The 21,925-nt window shown below is 54.1% G+C and overlaps 1 protein-coding gene across 6 annotated transcripts in view; it reads left to right on the top strand.

Moving 5' to 3' along the window:
- Window positions 1–14,915: 14,915 nt before the first annotated feature.
- Window positions 14,916–21,925, top strand: part of Gtf2i (general transcription factor IIi) — a 49,220-nt gene continuing 42,210 nt past the window's right edge. For 5 of the 6 annotated variants that reach the window (XM_090324142.1, XM_090324144.1, XM_090324143.1 and 2 more), the window contains exon 1: window positions 14,919–15,264. The gene's annotated coding sequence lies outside the window, so the exon portion shown is untranslated. Of the gene's footprint in view, window positions 15,265–21,925 lie in introns of all 6 variants that reach the window. The other variant, XM_090324148.1, reaches the window with a different exon arrangement.

The raw sequence follows: 21,925 nt of genomic DNA on the forward strand, positions 1-21,925 counted from the left end.
ACACATGAGGCCCACACACTGAGCCCCTTTCTCCCCACCAAGGATTGAGCTTTGCAAGGTGACTCCTGAGGACATTGAGTCACAGCAGGGCCATTTGGAGCAGAGAGGAGATGGTGTCACCCCAAGCACCAGGGCCTCTGTCCTGGACCCACTGCAGTGAGCCCTGGGAAAGAAGAAAAAAGGGAGCGAGGAAGAAGAGGGAGGGAGGGTGGAGGGAGGGAAGGAGGAGCGAAAGGGAGGAAGAGGTGGGATGGCTCACTTCTGTGCCCCTAGTCATTCAAGAGGCTGAGCTGTGAGAACTGGGGTTCACAGCCAGCCCAGGCGGGAATTGGAGGTGTAGATCGCTTGGTGGGAAAGCTAAGGAATGGTTCTCCACCCCGAGTTCACATCCACTCAGGACCAGCAGAAGAAAGTAAGACAGAGAAGAAGAGAAGAGCGCCCTGACTCCCCCCCCAGCACAAAGGTTCTGCACCCCAGTCTGCAGGGAGAGGCCCCCACTTTCCAGGCCCCCTGGCATCTGGGCCAGCTGGACCAGAGCTGGAAGTGGCACCCAGGCCCTGCCCGGGCAAGTCAGGAGAAAGTGGGGCGCAGGGGACCCCTGAGGCCTGCAAGACCTGTCTGGCCGCTTCCCCCCTCAGCTCCAGGCCAGCGGGGACAGCGCTGGCTGTGGGGCCAGGGAAGCCTCCAGCCTGGACATGCACAAGCCTCCCACACTGTCTCCTCTGAGCACTCGTGCTTTAATTAAACTGCCTTGCACCGCCATCTGTCTCCCTTCCAAACCGCTCCGTGTTTTGCAACTCAGAGGGAGAATTCCCACAGGGTGGGTAAACGCCACCCCCCCCCGACTGGGGGGCCGGGAGAATCACAAACCACTTCCACAAGTAATAAACGGGCGTTGAGCGCTCTAATTGCCGGATGCATCCGGATGGCTCGCACAATCACGCTGGATACAAAGTCTTTGTGTAAAAATCTGGTATCAATGAAAGCATTAAAATGAGACAAAACGCTGGAATTATCGCTGACTGAAAACAGTACTAAAGTAATAATCAGCTCAGGACAAAGCTGGGGTGCCGGGAGCCTGCTCAGCGCTCACACCTGCAAGCCCGCCACACCTGCTCCGCCCCCCCTCCCTTCGCCTCTGCTGAGCACCAGCCACCTGCCAGCCCTGGGGATGGGACTCTGGCCTCCCCTGGAGTGAGGCAGGCACCCTGCCACAGCAGCCAGCTCCCCGCTCCTCGTGCTTTTCAGATAGCACGTTCGCTCAGGTTGAACTCGGTGAGCCTCTGACCTCTGCCTTCCGTGAGCGCCGCTGACAGCCCAGGGTGCCCTGCCACGCAGAGCGAGCCTGCGTCCTTGTGATGGTCCTTCGAGAGTCTCTACCTCTGACTGTCTTCCACTGATTTGCCCACTTGTTTTGGCAGTGTTGTGGTTTGAACTCAGGGCCCCAAGCTTGCTACTCATGATCTTCCATTTGAACCACTCCTCCAGCCCTTTTTGTGCTAGTTACGGTGGAGAGAAGATCTTTGCTTCTGCCTGCTTGCGCTTCCCCTAGTGACAGGTGACAGGTGCGACTTCTGTACCCAGCCCATGGCTAATGTGGAGACCCTGAAACTTTTTATTTCCCCCCCCAAGCTGGCATTGAATCACAATCCCTAAATCTCCAGCTCCTCGTCACCTGAACTACAGGCTCTGAGCAGCCTCTGCTGGCTGTCTTTGTCATTTGTCATCTTGTTTTATGTTTTTATCTGTGTACCAACACTGGGACTTGAACTCTGGGCCTTGCATTTTTGCTCTGCTTTTTTCACTCAAAGTTGGCACTCTACTTGAGCCACTGCTCCATTTCTGTCTGGCTCTGTGTGTGTGTGTGTGTGTGTGTGTGTGTAATTGTTGATAAGAGGCTTACAGACTTTCCTGCCTGGACTGGCTTTGAACTGCAGTCCTCAGATTTCAGCCTCTTGAGTGGCTAGGATTACAGGCGTGAGCCACTGGAGGCCGGCTTTCTCCCCTCCGATACTCTGACAACTTCTGGCTGCAGCTCACAGGTCAGAGCACAAGGAAGGCTCTGGAAAATATTTCCCAAGAGGAGGCAGCAATGCTTCAGGTACTTGTAGAAAAATGACCTTCCTTGGAATTTTAATTGTTCTTGGCAATGAGATCTTTTTCTACTATGCACCTGAACTTTCCCGGTCTTTCAGGGAAATCTGTGATTTATTTTTAACTGGGCGTGGTTTGCACACCTGTAATTCCACCCCTGGGGCATTTGAGGAAGCAGGGATGTGAATTAGAGACCAGCCAGGGCTACCTAACAAGATCTGGCCTAAAAAATACCAAGCACAAAGGCCAGGTGCTGGTGTCTCACACCTGTGTATCCCAGCTGCTCAGGAGACTGAGTTCCGAGGATCACACACTGGTCAGACAAACCCTAGAGACGCTTATTTCTGGTAAACTAGCAAAAAACCATAGGTGGAGCTGTGGTTGGAGTGGTAGAGCACCAGTCTGGAGTGAAAAAGCTCAAGGACAGCAATTAGGCCCTGAGGCCAAGCCCCAGGCCTGGCATGCGGCGTGTGCACACACACACACACACACACACACACACACAGTCCTGATTTAATGCACAATATATAGCAAAATAAGGACAACAGAAGCGTAGCTAGGATTACAGGTGTGAGCCCTGGCCCCCAGCTTCAAGCACTATTTTCAAGTGTTGCTGGGGTGCTGACAATATTTCTGGTGACTGAACGCCCACAGGGGCTCTGCTCTCTTCAAGGTCATTTCCGGAGGATTTAATAAAAGATGCAGAATTCAGTTCCCCACAGCTCCTGGAAAGCAGCGTTTAATTTTAGCTCTGCCAGAGGAAATGAGAGGAGCCAGAAGTGACGGGTGGAAATGTCCCTGCCTCGGGACCAGGGCGACCGGCTGCCCCGCCTCTGTCAGCTTGCCTGGTTCATTTCTCTTTTCTCCCAAATATCACAGAGCTTAATTAACCCTGCAAGGAGAAGAAGAAAATAACCCAGGAAACCGGATTGCAATCGAGATCAAAGCAGAGCACACAGTCCTTTCCAAAAGGAAGGGAGAAGCAGGAGGGTGGATTGATTCTGCCTGCGAGCCCTGGCCCTGGCTCTGCCCTGGCCCTGGCTCTGCCTGACCCAGCGGGTCCCCTGCCTGCTACCTCTAAGCCGTGCTACCAACCACAAACAGAATACCCACTCTTCGTGTTCTTCAGAGCAAGAGGAAAAAAGAGCCATTTTATTACCATTTGTTTGTACCACTAACTTGAGCTTGCCATGGGGCCTAGGGTGGTTTTGAACTCAAGACCTCCCCATCTCCTGAGTCTAGGGATGTAGTTGAACACCGCAGGGCCCGGCCTGCCGTTCTCAGAGGCCCATCCACTCGTTGTAAGGATGTCAGCTATCAATCTGATCTCCAGCTCTCCCATTTTGTCTGTCTCTGGCACCTGTGAGACAAGTCTGATCAAAGATGACACTGCTGGGTTACAGGTTAGACTCACCGCGGGGGCCCTACAGCTCCCCAAGGCAATTAAGCTGCAGGTAAGGGGTGGGCCTACAGCGCCCTTCATTCTCCTCTAAGTGCCCTCCAAGGGACTTCCTCAAAGCTCGACTGATCACGTCGCCTCCTGGCCAGCAGAGGGAGAAACAGCTTTGGCTTCAACAAACCTGTTCACCAGCTGCTTCAAATTCCACTCCAGAGCCTGGGCCGTGAGGCCAGGGGCCCCTCACAGTGAAGCGGCCTGCTTTCCCTCTGGTCCTCCAGTGGGTTTTTTTTTTTTTCTTCTTTATGGTGGCAGCACTGACTCACAGAGGCTGGGACTCCTGGCTTCTTATTGTCCCTTTCTCCCTTGGCTTTCTTGTTCAAACTGACTCTACTTGCAGCTTTATGCTCGTTAAATGATAAGAATCTCTAGACTGTTTTTCCCTACGCTGGCTTTGCCCTACTCAGATTTCAGCCTCTGAAGTAGCTGGGATTGCAGGCGTGAGCCACCGTGCCTGGCACAAGCACATGTCTCCAGGACTGGGTTTGGGGCACGTCCAGTAGTGGAGCCACAGCAGGCCGGCGTGCTGTACCTGGCTGAACAGGATGACCAGACACCGAGGGGCCCCTCAACTTTGACTGCATTGGGCACTTCAGGACCCAGCCTGGAGCCCAAAGGGGGACAGGAAGCAGGTCACCACCTGCCTCCCTTCCCAGTCCACCCCGCCTCTGCTGTGAAGTATACGCAGATAGAGCCGGGCTCACGCCTGCAAGCTCAGCCACTCAGGATCACGGTTCAAACCTGCCCTGGGCAGGAACGTCCTTGAGACTCTTATTTCCCATCATCCACCAAAAAAAGCCAGAAGTGGAGCTATCGTTCAAGTGGTAGAGAGCGCCAGCCTTGAACAAAAAAAGCTCAGGGATAACAGCCAGGCCCTGAGTTCAAGCCCCGGGACCGGCATCCAAAAATAAAAATACTAAAGAGGACAGACACAGCTGACCGCAGGCTGGCTGGAGGGCTCGCTGCACTCCTGGTATCTTGCTTCGCATGTCTCTGGGTCCAGGCAGCTGGGCATGGAGCCTCAGGCAGCTGTCAGGACCCAGGACAGCCACCCAAGCCTTCAGGCCCTGGGAGAGCCACAGCTCTGCTCTGGGATTGTTTTCTTTTAAGCTTTTACATCAACTTTATTCTCAGAGCTCACCTGTGAGCTGACAAACCCTTCGTTGCACCTGTGGTAGGAATCAGATTCCTTCTTCCATGTACCGAAATCTCATAGTCAGCCATGAGTTCTGGGTTGCAGAAGAGGATTGACTGTCCAGTCTGTAAGGCTTTGTTAAACAGACACACACACACACACACACACACACACACACACACACACACACGCATGCACGCACACACACGCACGCACGCACACACACGCTCCCTCCCTGGGATTTTAACTGGTTAATTGGAGATAAGAATCTCGGGACTTGACTGCCAGGTGAGCTTTGAACGTGGATCCTGAGATCTCAGTCTCCCGAGCAGCTGGGGTGACAGCTGCTCAGGCCAGCACAGGCTGCTTTTTCCTTTCTCTGGTTGGTCAGTAGCTTCTCCTCCACACCCCTCCTGAGCTCTGCCCTCCCCTTCCTGCTTCTCCCCTCCCCTCCCTCTTCCTCTCTCTCCCCCCTTTCTCCTCTTTCTCTCCCTCCCACTAAGTTGCCTCCTCCTCCTCTCCTTCAAAGTCGCCATTGTCTTCTCTGCCTCCTCTGTTTATTGTAGTGGTCCTTGGCTGGAATCAGTGCTCCCACTCACACTGCCCAGTCATAAAAATGAATTCCAGGGACCGGGAGAGCTGGCCTAGCAAGCATGAAGCCCTGGGTTTATTCCTCAGTACCACAGATTCAGAAAAAGCCGGAAGTGGCGCTGTGGCTCAAGTGGTAGAGCGCTGGCCTTGAGGAAAACCCAAGGACAGTGCTCAGGCCCTGAAGCCTCAGGACTGGCCAAAAAAAACCCCAAAACCCAAAAAACAACAACAACAAGAAAAACAATAACAACCAAAATAAAAACATATAAAGATACTAGTTGGCTAGGAGGGTAAAAATGCTCACACAACATTTAATTAAATCATTGCTAGGCCAGGCATGGTAGTGTATGCCTGTAACCCCTGCCTCTCAGGGGCTGGAGGTAGGAATTTCCCTGTCCCAAACTGGCTGGGGCAAAAGCACAAGACCCTATGTGAAAACTAAAGCAAGGCACAAAGGCCTGCATGGTGGAATGCTTGCCTGTCACACAGCAAAGGCCTGGGGTCCGTGCCCGGCAATGAAAAAGAAAACAAACACAGGACAGATAAAACACACAAAATCCATTAGAGGGACTAAACTAAGGGACAGAAAGTGAGTGGCTGCTGTCAGGGGCTCGAGCTGGGGTGGGGAACTGGGAAATGTTCAGACGGATGGGGAATTTCCATGTCTTGATTATGGATGGGGAGGGCAGGGGTTTACAAAGATGATTCGCCCTGATAAAGGTCTTTAACGTCAAAATAGATGGATTTTTATTCTGAGTCAATAAAATTCTTGAACAAAGCAGTTTTTTTTTTTTTTAAGGGAGCCAAAATAAACCTTTCCTATCTCAAAAGAGAGGAAAAGAAGTTGTTTAAAAAAAAAAAAAAAAAGCCTCAAGCCTGGCAGTGGGTGGTGTAATCTGGCCTGGAAATGGGAGCCTGGAATGATTGGCATTCTGACCAGCCTGTCGGGCACAAAGCCCTGGGCATAGAAGGGCCATTGTGATGAGTCTCCGCCCTCTCCAGACCCACCCGCCCCTGCCCCCGCCCCCACCAGCAGAACCAGGCCAGTTGCTGTGCTCTGCGGAGCTGGACCCTCTGGGGACTGCCTTAGCTCCTCCTTTCTTGCCTTCTCCCACCTCTCCCCCAGCCCCTCTCAAGCCCTGGGGTTTTTTGAACTCATTGCCTTTCACTTGCTAAGCAGGGGCTCAGGCCCCGTCCTCTGCCCGTCGTGCTGTTTTCAGATAGTCTTCTGGGTCTCCTACCGCTGCCTCCTGAGTATCTGGGATTACAGGTGGATCCACCACCCTGACATACCCCCTTCATTTTTTTTTTTTTTTTGCCAGTCTTGGGGCTTGAACTCAGGGCCTGGGCACTGTCCTTGGGGAAAAACCCAAGGATGGGTGTTCAAGTCTAGCACTCGACCACCGGAGTCACCACCACTGCCAGCGTTTTCTGTGCATGTGGCCTTCATGCATGCTAGGCCATCTCCGGGCCACCCCCTCATCTCCTTTGCGATTGGACCATTGGAGGCCTGGCTTGAGATGTGCTCTCTCTCGCTCGCTCCCTCTCTCTCTCTCTCTCTCTCTCTCTCTCTCTCTCTCTCTCTCTCTCTCTCTCTCTCTCTTCCTCTCTCTCTCTCTCCTCTTCTCCTGGATTCTTTTTATTATTTTTTTCCAGCTGGAGATGGACCCCACGGCTTGGAGCCTGCTAGGCTCAGGGCACCTGTTGAGCTCCACCCCAGTCCTTGTTTCTTTTTCATTCTTTCTTCTTCTTTTCTTTTTTTGCCAGTAGGGGGCTTGAGCTCAGAGCCTGAGCACTGTCCTTGGGTTTTCTCAGGGTTGGAGCTCTACCACTTGAGCCACAGCACCACTTCCGGCTTTTTCTATGTATATGGGATGGAGGAATCGAACCCGGGTCTTCATGCATGCCAGGCAAGCACTCTACCACTAGGCCACACTCCCAGCCCAACCCAGGCCTGGTTTCTTATCACCAGTGCCTGTTTACCACTTGGTCCTCCCTCAAGGGTGGAACTTCTTGAGGTCCAGAATGTTGGGATGATGGATGAGATGGGAATGATGAATGGGATGTGGGCAAGGCCGGGAGGGTGGAGAGGTTGTGGACTTGGCCCAAATGGAGGGGGGGAGTGGTCTAAGGGGTGGGCATGTTGGAGCCTGACCAATGGATGACAACTTGGGGCGTGGCCCAAAGAGTAGAGGGGTCTGGGGTGATGGGCACAAGTGCTTGCCTTTCCTGCACCAAGTCCTGGGTTCGACACACACACAGAAGTGGCACTGTGGCTCAAGTGGCAGAGTGCTAGTCTTGAGCAAAAGAAGCTCAAGGACCGTGCCCAGACCCTGAGTTTAACCCCCAGAACTGGAAAGAAATAATAATAATGATAATAATTGACAATCTTAACCAGACTTGGACACTGGCTGGCACTTCTGACTATCTGGAATGGTGGGTGCCACACAGAAGACAGACAAGCATGCTTGAATAACAATTTATAAATTTAGGACTTGCTTTACTGCCTTCTTGGAGCCCAGAACAGTGCTGGAATTTATAACTATGCAGCTATTTGTGGTGAGTCAGGTTTCAGGTTTGAATTTTTCATCTTCAGAAATTTGATTTTGGTGCTGTGTGTCTGTGCACATACATATCTTTGTACATAGAAGTGTATATATTATTATTATTATTATTATTTTGGTTGGTTATGGGGCTTGAACTCAGGACCTGGGCCCTGTCTTTAAGTCTTGTTACTCAAGGCTAGGGCTCTATCACTTTGAGCCATAGATCCACTTCTGGTTTTCTGGTGGTTAATTGGAAATAAAGACTCTCATGGACTTTCCTGTCCAGACTGGCTTTGAACTGCGATCCTCACTTCTCAGCCTCCTGAGTAGCCAGGATTACAGGTCCTTGGTTGTGTGTGCATAGTTTTAATGACATCCCATTTTTTAAAAAAAAGAGAGAGAGAAAGAGAAAAGCGGGCATGGTGGCTCATGCCTGTAATCCGATGTCGCCTGTATTCCCAAATAGCTAGGATTACATACAGGCAATTTTTCTCCCCTCAGGACTGAGGATTGAACCCAGGGTTTCAGGGTTCCATACATGCTAGGTGAGCGCTATGCTGTACAGCCACGTCCCTGCAGTGACCTAGAAGATGCAATATGATCATGCTAGTGAGACTGGAATATGCCGCTCCCAAGAATGGCATGAGGAGCTGAGAGCAAAGGAGACCCAAATATGTCAGCCGAAGAGCAGGTGCCCCTCCCCCCCACACCTGGACAGGAAAGACAAAGAAGGGCCAGCAGGTGTGTCTGTAATCCTTAGCAGCCTGCAGAGGGCTGGAGGGGTGCCCTTTCCTGTAGACTTGCTTCTAAAAGGTCTTGTCCCTTTGTCGTCCTAGATCTGCTCACCTCCCAACAGCTTTTCCGTTTCTTTTTATTATTATTATTATTATTCCCCCCCCCATTAATTGGAGATAAGTGTCTCTGGGACTTTCTTGACCCTGCTGATTTGAACTATGAGAACAGCCCAACCCAGTCCCTGGCAGCCGCCAGAGCTTCTGTTTGGATTGATGAAGTTGTTCTGGGTAGAATGGTGCACAGTGCACAGAGCTCGGATGGTTTTTGTTTGCTTTTCCCTGAGGCAGGCTGTCCTGAAGCGGCCGGGCTGGCCTTGGGCTCTCTCTAGAGCCACATCTGGCTATGCAACCACGATGCTCCTGTCTCAGCCTCCTGATGGCTGGAACTACAGATACGCAACCGCATGCTTTGTGCCCAGTTAAAAATGATTACTGGGGGGCCGGGAATGTCGCCTAGTTGTAGAGTGCTTGCTTAGCATGCACGAAGTCTTAGGTTCAATTCCTCAGTACCATACACACAGAAAAAGCTGGGAGCGGGAGGGGGGATGGAGGGGCTGAGATCCGAGGATCATGGTTCAAAGCCAGCCTGGGGGCAGGGGGGGGGGAACCACGCACGTGTGAGTGCTTGCACCAGTCCTGGGGTTTGAACCAAGGCCTGGGCACTGTGCTAGAGCTCTTTTTCCCCAAGCAAATGTATTCTTTTATTCTGAGGGGAGGACTCTGTGGGGGAGGACTGCGCCAGCAGGGGCAGGAGAGGGAGTCGGGGCGGGGGCCAGGGACCAGGCTAAACCGGAAGGATGGGACAGGAGGCTTCTCCCCAAAGTCTTGTCTTGGATGGCTGGCTAAACTAAACCTGCATGCACACCAATGGAGCTCTGAGCAGGAATCCCACGGGCTTCAGCCGAGGGCTGAGGCGTTAGGCATCTCTACCTGGTGGGGTGGTGGATCAAACCCAGAGTTTCTTGTAGCTCAAGGGTAGCATTCTACTACTTGAGCTACAAAGTGCACTTCCAGATTTTTCTGTTTATGTGGTACCGAGGAACTAAACCCAGGGCTTCCAGCAGACTAAGCCACATTCTCAGCAGGGGGAGTGGGGCACCCAGACTCTTATCTCCAACTAACCACTCACAAAAACCAGAAGTGGTGCTATGACTCACAGTGGTAGAGTGCTAGCCTTGAGCAATAGAGTTCAGGGACAGAGTTTAGGCCCTGAGGTCAAGCCCCAGGACAGACAGACAGACAGACAGACAGACACACACACACACACACACAAATGATTATGGTGGTACATTTTATGTCACATGCATTAGTCCAAAGAAGCTAGAGGAAACAAATGTTTTGCTGTTGTTTTGTTTTATTTTGCCAGTCTTGGGCTTGAGGTCAGAGTCTGAGCACTGTCCTTGGACTTTCTCAAGGCTGGAGCTCTATCACTTGAGCCACAGAACCACTTCTGCCTTTTTCTATATATGTGGTACGGAGGAATCGAACCCAGGTCTTCATGCATGCTGGGCAAGCACTCTACCACTAGGCCAAACACCCAGCCCCAACAAATCTGTTCTGAAAGAGACTCTCAGTCAAGCCATGGTAGCTCAGAACACACACGCACACACACACACACACACACACACACACACACACACACACAGATTGAGATTCTGCAATTAGTTACAAAGGTGAAAAGAAGCTGGTGGCTCACCCCTGTAATCCTGCTTACTCAGGAAGTTGAGACTTGGAGGGTCAAGATTCAGAGTCAAGCAGAACAGAAAAATCTGATATACATCATCTCTAATTCACCTGAAAAACAGACTACAGGTGTGGGTCAAGTGGCAGTACGTTAGCCACTGCAAGCAAGGTGAGTGTGCATATGGTTCTGAGTTCACCCCAGGACTGGGGAGAAAATAACATGAAAAATTTGCTGCTCAGATATGCTGGCATGTGGGCGTGGTAACACATTCCTATAATCCCAGGAAGGCCAGCTCAGGAGAAACCATTCGGGAAATCCTACCTCAAACCAAGAAAAAGTTGAATGTGGTGGTGCCTATCCCAGCTATATCAGAAGAGTAAACAGGCTGTGGCCTAGGCCCACAGACACTGAGACACTGTTCAGCTGCACAGACGGACCGCATCTGTAATCTTAAGCCACTCAGGAGGTTGAGATCTAAGAATCACAGTTCAAAGCCAGCCTGGGCAAGAAAGTCTCTGAGAATCTTATCTGCAATTGACTACCAAAAAGCAGGGAATGATGCAGTGGCTGGAAGTGGTAGAATGCTAGCCTTGGCAAAAAATCCCAGGGACAGAGCCAGGGCCCTGAATTTAAGCACAAGACAGGCATAAAAGCAAAAAATGAGGGGTAAAGTTTTTTACCTAGCAAGTGTGCAAGCCTGAGTTAAAATGTCAGCACTGCCAAAAACAAACGATCGATCTGTCTGTCTGTCTGTTTGTCTGTCTATCTATCTATCCATCCATCCATCCATCCATGTGTTCAGGAAAAGCCAGCTGGGAGAGTTTTGCCAAATGGGTAGAATGCTTACCTAGCACGCACGAAGACCGGGGTTTGATTCCTTGGTATCACATACATAGAAAAAGCTGGAAATGCTGCTGTGGCTCAAGTGGTAGAGCTCTAGCCTTGGGAAAACCTAAGGACAGTGCTCAGACCCTGAGCCCAAGCCCCAGGACTGGAAAAAGGAAAAAGACCGCTGGGCTTGGTGGCTCACACCTGTAATTCTAGCTACTTAGAAAGCTGAGATCTGAAGATCGAGGTTCAAAGACAGCCCAGGCACAAAAGACCGAGTGAGACTCCCATCTTCAATTAATCACTAGAAAAGGAGAAGTGGGGCTGTGACTCCAGGAGTAGAGTAGTAGCCTTGAGCTGAAGAGCTCAGGGATGGCGCCCAGGCCCAGAGTTCAAGCCCGGTGACACACACACACACACACACACACACAAAAGAAGAAAGAAAGAAAATGCCCAGCCCTTGACTTTGCAAAAATATCAGAAACCACCCAAATGCCCATCCTGAGGGAACTTTACCTAGAGGACTATACACAGAATGATGTCAAGTCTACACATTTTTTTTTCCTTTTGTCGATTGTGGGACTTGAACTCTGGACCTGGGCATTGTTCCTGAGCTCTTTAGCTCAAGGTTACCACCCTACCCCTTAAGCCACAGTGCCACTTTCTGATGGGTAACTGGAGATAAAAGTCGCATGAACTTTTTAGTGGCAGGACTGGCTTTGAGCTCAGCCTCCAGAGGATTACAGGCGTGAGCCACCTCGCCTGGCTAAGTCTACACATTTTTATCATTTACATTCCCCCCCACCCGGGTTTGTGAGCCATGGGGCTTCAATTCAGGTCCTAGGCACTGACCCTATGTCTCTGAGCAATTTTCCTCAAGGTTAGTGGTTTACCTCTTTGAGCCACCACTCCCCTTCCTTGTCTGGTGATCCTCAGATCTCAGACTCTGGGGTAGCTAGGATGACAGGAGTGAGCCACTGGCCCCAGCTAGGAAGCTATTTTTATTTATTTTTCTTGTGCCATGCCCCAGGCCAGTCTTTCTCTGGTTAACTGGAGATAAGAGTTTCTTGGACTTTTCTTACAGAGCTGGCTTCCACCTGGTTTCTCAGATCTTGGCCTTTTGACTAACTAGGGCAGCAGGCCTGGTGAGGTGGGGGGGGGGGGAGGCACCCAAATAAGGGAAAATTTAGTCACAAAAGCTGCATCTGTGCACAGACCTTGCACGGGCTTGACTTTCTGGCTGACCAGAATGAGGCAGCCAGGAGGGGGATGGAAAAACCTAGCCCAAGTGGACCGCTTATCTGAGGCCATCTTAGGGCAATTATTTTAACTTTGTATCTGAACTAACATTAGCTAATAGATAATCTTCCAGGAATTGCTTAACTCAGCAGCCTCTAGGCCCCACCAACCCTCAGGCACAAAAATGCGGTAGATTACACCAGTCTAGGGGAGAGATTTCCTCTCTTCCCATCCCCGCTGGCTGCACTGCCTCAGGTACTTGTGAAAGTAATTGGTAAATGCCTTGATTTAGCACTTTCTTTTGTTTTGCAAGACTAACCTAAAAATATTCTGTAGCAGTTGGTTAAGAACTGAGGCTTCAGGCCGCCCACAACGGCCCACAACAGTGAGATCCTAGCTACTCAGGAGACTGAGATCTGAAGATGTTGGTTCAAAGACAGACCAGGCAGGAAAGTCTGTGAGACTATTATCTCCACTTAACAAGCAAAAGGTTGGGAAGGGGAGGTGGGGCTCAAGGGGTAAAGCCCCTAATAAGCAGCAAGTCCTGAGTGCTAAACCTCAGAAATGAAAGAAAAAAAAAAGTTGCAAACACTTCATGGAAATCCTATTAACCCCATAAATACTGCCTTATTTGAACTCATCTTTTTGGGGATGCAGGGGTTGGTGCGCTGGGCGGGAGCTGCATGTAGAGCTGCACCCCCGCCCAGCTTGCACCGGTTTTTGGGAAAGGCCCCTTCCTGTGCTGGAAGGGCCTGCTGTGGCCAGGCTGTGTGCCGCGCAGCTGCATTATTCATCATGGTGAATAAATTATGGCTTGGATTAGGTTTCTCCTCTCCAGGAGTTTGAGGACTACACACACTGTAAAAGGTCAGTTACTCTAAGTATTCACATTTTCCAAAGGATTTTCTATTTTAGTAATTTATAGTAGATTTAAAAAATGTATCTTGGGGGGGGCTGGGAGTTTGGCCTAATGGTAGAGTGCTTGCCTAGCATGCACGAGGACCGGGGTTCGATTCCTCAGTACCACGTACGTAGAAAAAAGCTGGAAGTGGTGCTGAGGCTCAAGTGGTAGAGCTCTAGCCTTGAGAAAGTCCAAGGACAGTGCTCAGGCCCTGAGTTCAAGACCCAGGACTGGCCAAAAAAAAAAAAAAAGTGTCTGGGCGATAATAAACTTCTGGTGTGGTACAGACCACTGTGTTATGGTGAAAAACATCACTGTGGTCTTCCTCAAGTAATCTGGGCCAGGGTGGAAATTTGGAGGCTCGGGTTGAAGGGCTGAACTGCAATCTTAAAGTCCCACCCTCAGGTGGAGGACACCGTGCTTGCCTGCTGGAAAGAAGACACTTGTCTGGTGCAGGTGGCTGGGGCTGTAATCCTAGCTCTGGAGGCCGAGATCTAGAGAACTGTGGTGTGAGGTCACGTCAGAGAGAAATGTCTTATCTAAGGCAGCATTTGCAGGTGAGGCTAGACAGCTAGCCTTTATCAGAAAAAGTGGAGCAAGAGCATGGGCCCTTGGGGAAAGATACTTGTTTTCCTCACCTAGGTGAGTCGTCTGCAGCCCGAGAGCCGGGAGTTTTGCTCCAGGCTCCTGCGGGTGGATAACTATCTAGCTGCCTCGCCCCGGGGCAATTGGTTCCCCTGTCCAGGGTGCTCGTCCGTGCGATCCCTGGACGCTGGGGCTCTGCCGTCTCCACGCTCAGGTCGGCGTCCTGGGCTCCCTTGTGGCCTCTCCCAACGCCAAGGTCACGGCCACCCGGGAGGCCGCGCGTGGCTGCGGGTGGCACGGCCGGGCAGGACGCTGGGGCCGCGGTGACACGCGCCCGAGCGCCCGAGCGCGGACCCGGGCCGGCGACTCCGAGGGAGCGAGGGACGCCTGCCCAGACCCGGGGCCCGGCGCTCCCTGGAAAATCCCAGCGGCGCCGCGGCGGCCCGGGCCGGCCCCGGAAGCGCTGCCCGCCCGCCCGGGCCCGGCGGCGGGGGGTGGGGGCCGCGGGGCCGCGCGCCGCGGCTGCTGGAGGCGCCATGCCGGGGGTGTCGGGTCACTCAAGGCTCCAGATCGCGGGTGGGTGGGCGCCGGAGCAGGGTTATTCTCGTGACGACTTAGGGAACAGGCTCGGGCCGCGCGGGCAGAGTTGAGTCGCCCCGGGGCGCGGGGGTCCGCGGCCCCCCCGGGCGCGGCGCCCTTTGTGTCCCGGGCGGCGGGGGCGCGGGCCGGGGCGGGCGCGGCGCGGCCGGCGGTCCGTCCCCGCGCCCCCTCCCCCACCCGGGCGGCCGCGCAGGCCCCGGGGGCGGCCATGTTCTCGCTCCCACCACCCGAGCCTCCGCGGACGGCCGTCGCCGGAGAGGGCCGGGCGCCGCGGCTCTCGCTCCGTCCTCGGGCTCCGGGGGGGAGGAGGGAGGGGGGGGAAGTTGGCCGCGCGGGGGTTTGTGGGAACTGTAGTTCCTCGCACCCCCTCTTCCCGGGAGCGCGGGTCCGGGCCGAACTACAACCCCCAGGGGGCGGCGCTGCGTGTGCGCACGCGCAGCGCGCCTTCGAGGAACAAAAAAAAAAAAAAAAAGATTAAAAAAAAAAAAAAGAGGGGGAGGAGGAGGCGGGTGCGAGAGCAGCTCCGGAGCAGAGAAAAGGGGCCGCCGGCGCCCCCCCGCTCCTCCGCGCGCTCTCCGGCCCGGGCCGCCGCGCTCGCCCCGGCCTCTCGCTGCTCCCTGACAACGGATCGAGGAGCGGAGCGCGGCCCTGCCGGGGCGGCCATGAGGCGGTGACAGGAGCGCGGCCGAGACGCACGGGCCCGTCGCCCCCCCACCGCCGCCCGCCGCCCGCCCGCCCCCGCCGAGCCCGCCCGCCGCGGCCCCGCTAGCGTCCCGTCGGCGCTCGGCTGCCCGGAGGCGGCCGCACTCGGGTGAGTCCCGGGCGTCCCCGGCCATCCGGGCCTTCGACGGGCGACTCTGCCCGGCCGGGGCCTGCGGAGACCGGGGTGGGGGGGGGGGCGGGAGCGGGGGGAGCCGCGCGGCTGGGGCCCCGAGGCCGCCCCCGCGCCCCCACCCGCCGAGGGTCCCCGCCGAGGGTCCCCGCGGTCCCGGCGGCCCGCGCGCCGCGGCCTGGGGGGGGTGGGGCGGCCGCGGGGGACGGCAGTTGCGCGCGTGGGGGGAGGGGCGCGCGCGCCGGCGGCGGCGGCGGCGTGGGGGGGAGGCGGGCTCGTGCGGGCCCGGCGTGCGCGTGCGCGGGCCCGGCGTGCGCGTGCGCGAGCCCGCCGCGCGTCTCGCGGATTGGCCGTCGGGCCCGGCGGGCGCGCGCGCGCGGTGCCAGGCCCGAGCCTCGGGGTCGCGCTCGCCCGGTGTCTCCGGGGCTCGGGCGCCCGGGGAGCAGACGCAGGGGATTGGCTGGCGGGCGCCGGGTGGGCGGGGCGGCGGCTGCCGGGTCCCCGCGGCGGGGCGGGGGGCCGGCGGCCCGGGGAGCCGGGGCCTGGGTTTTCCGGGGCTGGGGTGGGTTGGGGGAAACGAGCACAATGGCCGGAAAAGGAGGCCCTCCGCCGGCGGGCCGCGGGAGCAAGGGAAAGGGGCTGGGCCGGGCTCCGCGCCGCCGCCGCCGGGTCTGCTCCACTCGCTCCCTGGCCGCAGGGCTCCTCCGCCATCACCCCTTTGTCCCCCGTGGGTCCCCGGGGGCCGGGCCGGAGGGGCCCCCGCGCCTTTGTCCTCCGTCTCCCACGCCCCGGCCGCCGCCACCCCCGCTGGGGCGTCCACCCTCCAGATGGCCCCCGAGCGCCCCGCCGCCACCTTCCTCACGGCACCCTAGCAACCGACCAGAAGAGCCGCCGGCGAAGCTGGGCGGCCGGGCCAGCGCCTCCTCCACCCCCATCAGGCGCAGCCTGGACGGCCTGAGTGGGGCGCCCCCCCCCCCCAGGTCTCCCCTCCATTTCTTGATAACCGAATTCCCAGCCTAAAAGTGCCGCCGCAGCTCAGGGTCGGTGGCTCACGCGGGATGCGGAGCCAGGACCTTCTGTCTGCAGTCAGCCACACAAAGCAAAGTGGTGAGAGTTGTTGCAGAAGGCTGTCCTTGAGTGAGGGAAGAAAACAAAACAACAACTAAGGGACAGCACCCGGGCTCTGAGTTAAAGGACCAAAGAAAGACGGAGCCAGGCGTGGTGGCTCAGTCCTGAACTCCCAGCTACTCGGCAGGCAGAGAGCTGAGGTTCTAGGTTCAAAGCCAGCCCGGGCGTTCTAGTCTGTGAGACTCCTCTCCAGTTAACCACCAGAAAACGGAAGTGGGGCTGTGGCTCAAGGAGTAGGGAGGTAGCCTTGAGCTGAAGAGCTCGGGGACAGCGCCCAGGCCCAGAGTCCAAGCCCCATGACCCGCCAAAAAAAGAAACATGGAGTTGCTCGGGGTGAGCTGTTTAGGAGAGAACTGGTTGAGAGTTAGGAACACCAAACAAATCCCCAGTTTAGTTTACTTTCTTTGCCAGTCCTGGAACTTGAACTCGGCCTGGGCACTGTCCCTGGGCTTCTTTTGTTCAAGGCAAGCACTCTACCACTTGAGCCACAGCGTCACTTCTGGCTTTTCTGCTTATGTGATATGGAGGAAACAAGCCCATGCTAGGCAAACACTACCAATAGGCCACACTCCTGGCCCCCAGGGCCTCCCACTCAAAGACATATTCTGACACTATCAGATGCCAGGCAACCAAGGAGCTCTTCGGTAGAGGTGGGCTTCCATGGGAGGATGGACTTGAACTAGCCTGGGCTGTCCTGCCAGATCCTGGCTCCGTAGAGGAATAAAGGTGCTTTAAAGGAGCCATGTAGGACTCTTCATACGTGTGTGTGTGCACAGGAATGCATGTGTATATACACAGGTGGTGTGTTTGCAGCACTCCCATGCTGGACATGCAGTCTGCTACCCAGTCTAGCACCAGAAGGACTGCTCTTTGGTACTGGAGTCTAAACTTAAGAGTCTCATACTTGTTTGGGTCTCTGCCAGTTAAGCCCAAACACCTTTTCTTGTAGTTTTAGAGATGCACTGCTCTACCAGTTGAGCTAAATCACCATCTTTTCTGGTGTTTCGGTGTCATGACTTAACTTCAAGCTGTGGTCCTCTGTATCTCCGTCTCCTGACCAGCTGGAATTAGGCATGAGCCAGCTACTCAAGTGTGGGGTGGCGAGAGTCCACTACATTCTAGTGCTGAGGGTCTTGCCTAGTGGCCGAGTGTCCACAGGTATGTTCACGTCACACCTTTGTTGAAAAGATGGGGTGGTCATCTGTGCTTAGGGCTCAGCGCCCTAACATGTGGAGACACAGCACCACTTCCGGTTTTCACGTCCATGCTGGGGCTGGCTTTGAACCATGATCCTCAGATCTCAGCTTCCTGAGTAGGATTGCACCTGTGAGCCACCAGTGCTTAGAGCTTTCTAAATTCTTATTTTAAGAACTTCTCATTCATCTCTATACAGCGCTGAGTCCCGTGTGTGGCCCAGGCAAGTGCTGTAGCCCTGACCCCTGCTCTAGCCGCCATTCCTGGGAGGATAGATGGGATTGGATGAGTTAGCAAGTGCTTAGGGTTGTGGTAGGTAGAGAGCATTCCCTAAAGCTGGGCGCCAGTGACTCATGCCTGTAATCTTAGCTACTCCAGAGTCTGAGATCAGGGATTGTGTGGTTTGAAGCCAGGAAAGACGGTAAGACTCTCTAACTGCCCAAAAAAACGAGTTGAGTGCCAGCCTTGTGAACACAGAAGCTCAGGGACAATGCAGAGGACTGTTTGTTTGTCTGTCTTGAAGACTTCTCTGCCAGGGCTGGCTTCTAGCTCCTATCCTCAGATCTCAGCCTTGTGAGGAGGTAGGGTTACAGGCCTGAGACTCTGGCACCCCACCCCACCCCTTGTTTGTGGTTCTGAGGCTTGAATCCAGGCCTTACCTTGGAAGTGCTCTGCCGAATGAAAGGGTTTGGTGAAGGGCTGGTTATGTGTGTTATTCCTCCCTGGACAGGACTTCTGCCTCCTGCTCCTGGCTTTGAATCTGAGTGCTTAGATCTCAGCCTCCTGGGGAGGTAGGATCACAGGCGAGGCCGGCTGCCGGCTTCAGCTTTGTTTTGTTCTTGCAGCACTGGATGTGGATCTGGGCAGGTGCTGTGCCCACAAGCCACAGATACCCGGCTCTGCCACATCTGGGGGTGTGACTGCCTGCGCTTGTTGGCACCGTGCTGTGGGCAGGCTGCCTGTCGTTCGTGTTTCAGCATGCCCTTCCTTCTTAAGGCTGACGAACGCCATCTTCTTCCCTTCCTCTGTTGGGGGGCACTTGCGTTTTCCCACTTTTTGGCAAGTCTGATTAATGCAGCTGTGAGCATTGATATACAAGTATTGTGTCTCTGCTTCCAAACCTTCCTTGTGTATACTGAGCTAGAGGGAGGGGGACAGGGAGGGGGGAGGCAGAGAGAGAGAATGTCACTGTTGAGCGTGGAGAAAGCGTGTAAGATGAAGCAGAACCTCCTGTGGTTTGGGCTGAGTGTCCCTCCCACCATGCTGGGTGAACCTGGGTGTTGCTGGGCAGACGGGGATGTGGAGGGCGGAGGCGGCGGCGAGAGGATTAGCCAGGAGCTGTGGGCTGTGGGAGGAGCACTGTACATGGCTAGGGCTCTGGTTTTAGAAGTTTCTTTTCTAGAAGGCAGAAGTGACAGATTTTGATGATTCCAAGGACTAATTTTAAACTGGTCCAATAATAGAAAAGTTATTTTAAAAGTAGTAAGCTTGCTGGAGGTGTGCTGAGTGAGAGAAGGTAACCCCTATGTTCAAGCCCTAGTACTGTGGGGTAGGGCGAGGGGGCAGCCAGGTGAAGGCTAGAGGGGAGAGCGGGGGCTGGACCCCCACTGTTTGTGATTAGCAGTTTTCCCCAGAGCAAGCACTGCTGTGATGATTCTCATGTTAACCTGCCTGAAGGGAGCCAGGCCGGCGCCTGTGGCTCAGGCCTGTAATCTTAGCTACCCAGGAGGCTGAAACCTGAGGATTGTGGTTTGAAGCCAGCCAGGCAGGAAAGTCTGGGAGACTTATCATCAATGAACCATGTAAAAGTCAGAAATGGAGCTGTGGTTCAAGTGGTAGGGCACCAGCCTTGAAAGAAAAGCTCAGGGACAGCATTCAGGAACTGAGTTCAAGCCCCGGGACAAGTGTGCACACGCAGAGATTGGTGCCATAGCTACAGGACAACAGACCAGGTAAAATTACCTGGGGTGAGACGACACTTTTGCAGTCTGGCCAGTGTTGTACTGTGTCAGCTCTCAGGGGGAGAAGGTAGAGCCTGGGTGAGCCCTAGCTCCGCCCAGGCCGCACTGTGTGGTGGTAGGGGAGGGATAGGGGCTCGGCAGCCTGCCTGCCTGCCTGCCTGCCTGCCTGCCTGCCTGTCTGCCTGCCTGTGGTTGGAGATCCTGTTTCAAAAGAAAGGGGGAAAATGAGTTTGGCTCCGGATTTTGTGAATGATTTTCTTCAGGTGCATGTCCCTTGATGAGTACATTTCTCCTGTGCTTAGGAATTATTTTGGAACACAAACTTAAAAGGCAGTTGTAATAGAACCTGCCACCAAGGCTTAGTCCAGCTTGGTGGTGTGGTGGTGTGGCTGGCAGCGGGGCCAGCCTCAGTCCTCGCATGTCCCCAGCCTTCCAGCTTCACACCACTAGCTTGTGGAAATGCAGAGGTGGCCATTCCACAGATTGCTCTTCAACTTGGGTCGCTGGTGTCTTCCTCGAGATCCAGGAGACTGGGCATGGCTAGGGTTAATCGGCCACAAGGTAAGGTACAGCATGTGATGCCGATTCTCCTCTTTCCCCTCTTGTAGACTAGGCGAGAGGGACCGAAGTTTTCCTCTGAACATAGGTCAGTGCCTGGACTTGCATCCTGTTATACTTGTTATCTTAAGGCCCTGAAAATTCAGCATTTTTATGAAACTTAAATATTGTCAGCAATGAAACTCTTAAAGTGGATGAAATTTTTGTGTATGGCATGCTTGAAAGAGAGCATCTGACCAGTGGAGAGAGTTGATTCTGTTCTTGAATGCTGCAAAACCAAGCCAGAAAGCTGGGCACAGTGGCTCACACTTATATTCTTAGCTACTCAGGAGGCTGAGATCTGAGGATCACTGTATAAAAAGCCAGCCCGAGCACTAAAGTCCCTGAGATTCTTATCTCCAATTGTCCACCAGAAAACCGGAAGTGACACTGTGGCTCAAGGGGTAGGGTGGTAGCCTTTGAGCTGAAGAGCTCAGGGACAGCACCCAGGCGCAGAGTTCAAGTCCCACAACCTACAAAACAACAGCAAACAAGCCAGAAAGCTGGGGGTTTGAACTGTCCTTCACTCTGTGGGTAGGTATCGTGTGTCAGTGCTGGAGATCAAATCAGGGCCTCTTGTTACTGTTGCTCTTACTATCTTCTTAGCTGTTTATTTTATTTATTTTTGACAGTTGTCAGGCTTGAACTCTGGGTTTGGTGTTCAGTGTTGGTGTTAGTGATTGATTAAGGAAAAGAACCCAGCCTAGGGGCTGTCTGTTAGCTTTTACTCAAGGCTAGCACTCCACACACGCCAGCCACAGCGCCACTTCTGGCTTCTTCTGAGTAGTTTATTGGAGAAAGGAGTCTCATGGCCTTTCCTGCCCAAGATGGCTTTGAACTGCAGTCCTCAGACCTTAGCTTCCAGAGTAGCTAGGGCTACAGTTATCAGCCACCCCTGCCTACCTTGAGAACCGTGTAAATCCCTTGCTTCTTGGTTGAGTCTTCAGTGCGTTGAACGCGTTTGAGGGGCTGGGCGCTCGCTGGTGGCTCTCACCTATAAAATCCTTGTTACTCAGGAGAGCGAGATCTGTAGTTCAGTGCCAGTCTGGGCAGGAAAGTTGGTCAGGCTCTTTAATCACCAAAAAACTGGAAGTTAAGCTGTGGCCCTAGTGATAGAGCTAGCTCTCTAGCCTTGAGCAGAAGAGCTCAATACAGTGCCCAGGCACTGAACTCAAGCACCACAACTGATATAAATCCACAGAGAAATACAGCTTTTGAAGGACACAGTTTTGGTAGTCAGCTGCCTGTCAGTGGTGTCTGTGACCTGAGGGATTGGCTGGCACCCCACCACACTGGGGCGTGGCTGAGGTGGTGTGTGCTGCCCTTTGTGCCCACGCTGTCTCTTGGTGGAGAGGATAAACTAGCTGCACAGAGACTGCCAGCTCTGCTTTTCCTGCACACAGCAGGTTTGGGATTCATGACGGGTTCTAGTTCCTTGTTACAGAAAAAAGTGTGGAAACCTTACCAGGGCAGCCAGCTTTCCTGGATCCAGCTTGCTCACTTGGAAAATGACAGGGTAAAAAGATGGGTGCTGTGTTACACGTTAGATAGAAAAAGGAAGGTGCTTGGTGGAAATAACACTGTAGGGCAGCGGCATGGCTCATGGCAGAGCACCTGGCATGTGCCAGCCAGACCTGAAGCTTTGCTTCTACAGTGAGGCAGTGCTGAGCCATGCAGACCCAGGACTGCTGGGCTTGCAGTGACTGCCTGGTGTCTTTGAGAGCTTTTGGTGTCCGTCAGTATTCATAATAAGGACCAAT

Source organism: Megascapheus bottae, chromosome 34 (assembly GCF_031878675.1).
Source record: "Megascapheus bottae isolate mThoBot1 chromosome 34, mThoBot2.hap1, whole genome shotgun sequence".
NCBI classification, from domain to species: Eukaryota; Metazoa; Chordata; class Mammalia; order Rodentia; family Geomyidae; genus Megascapheus; species Megascapheus bottae.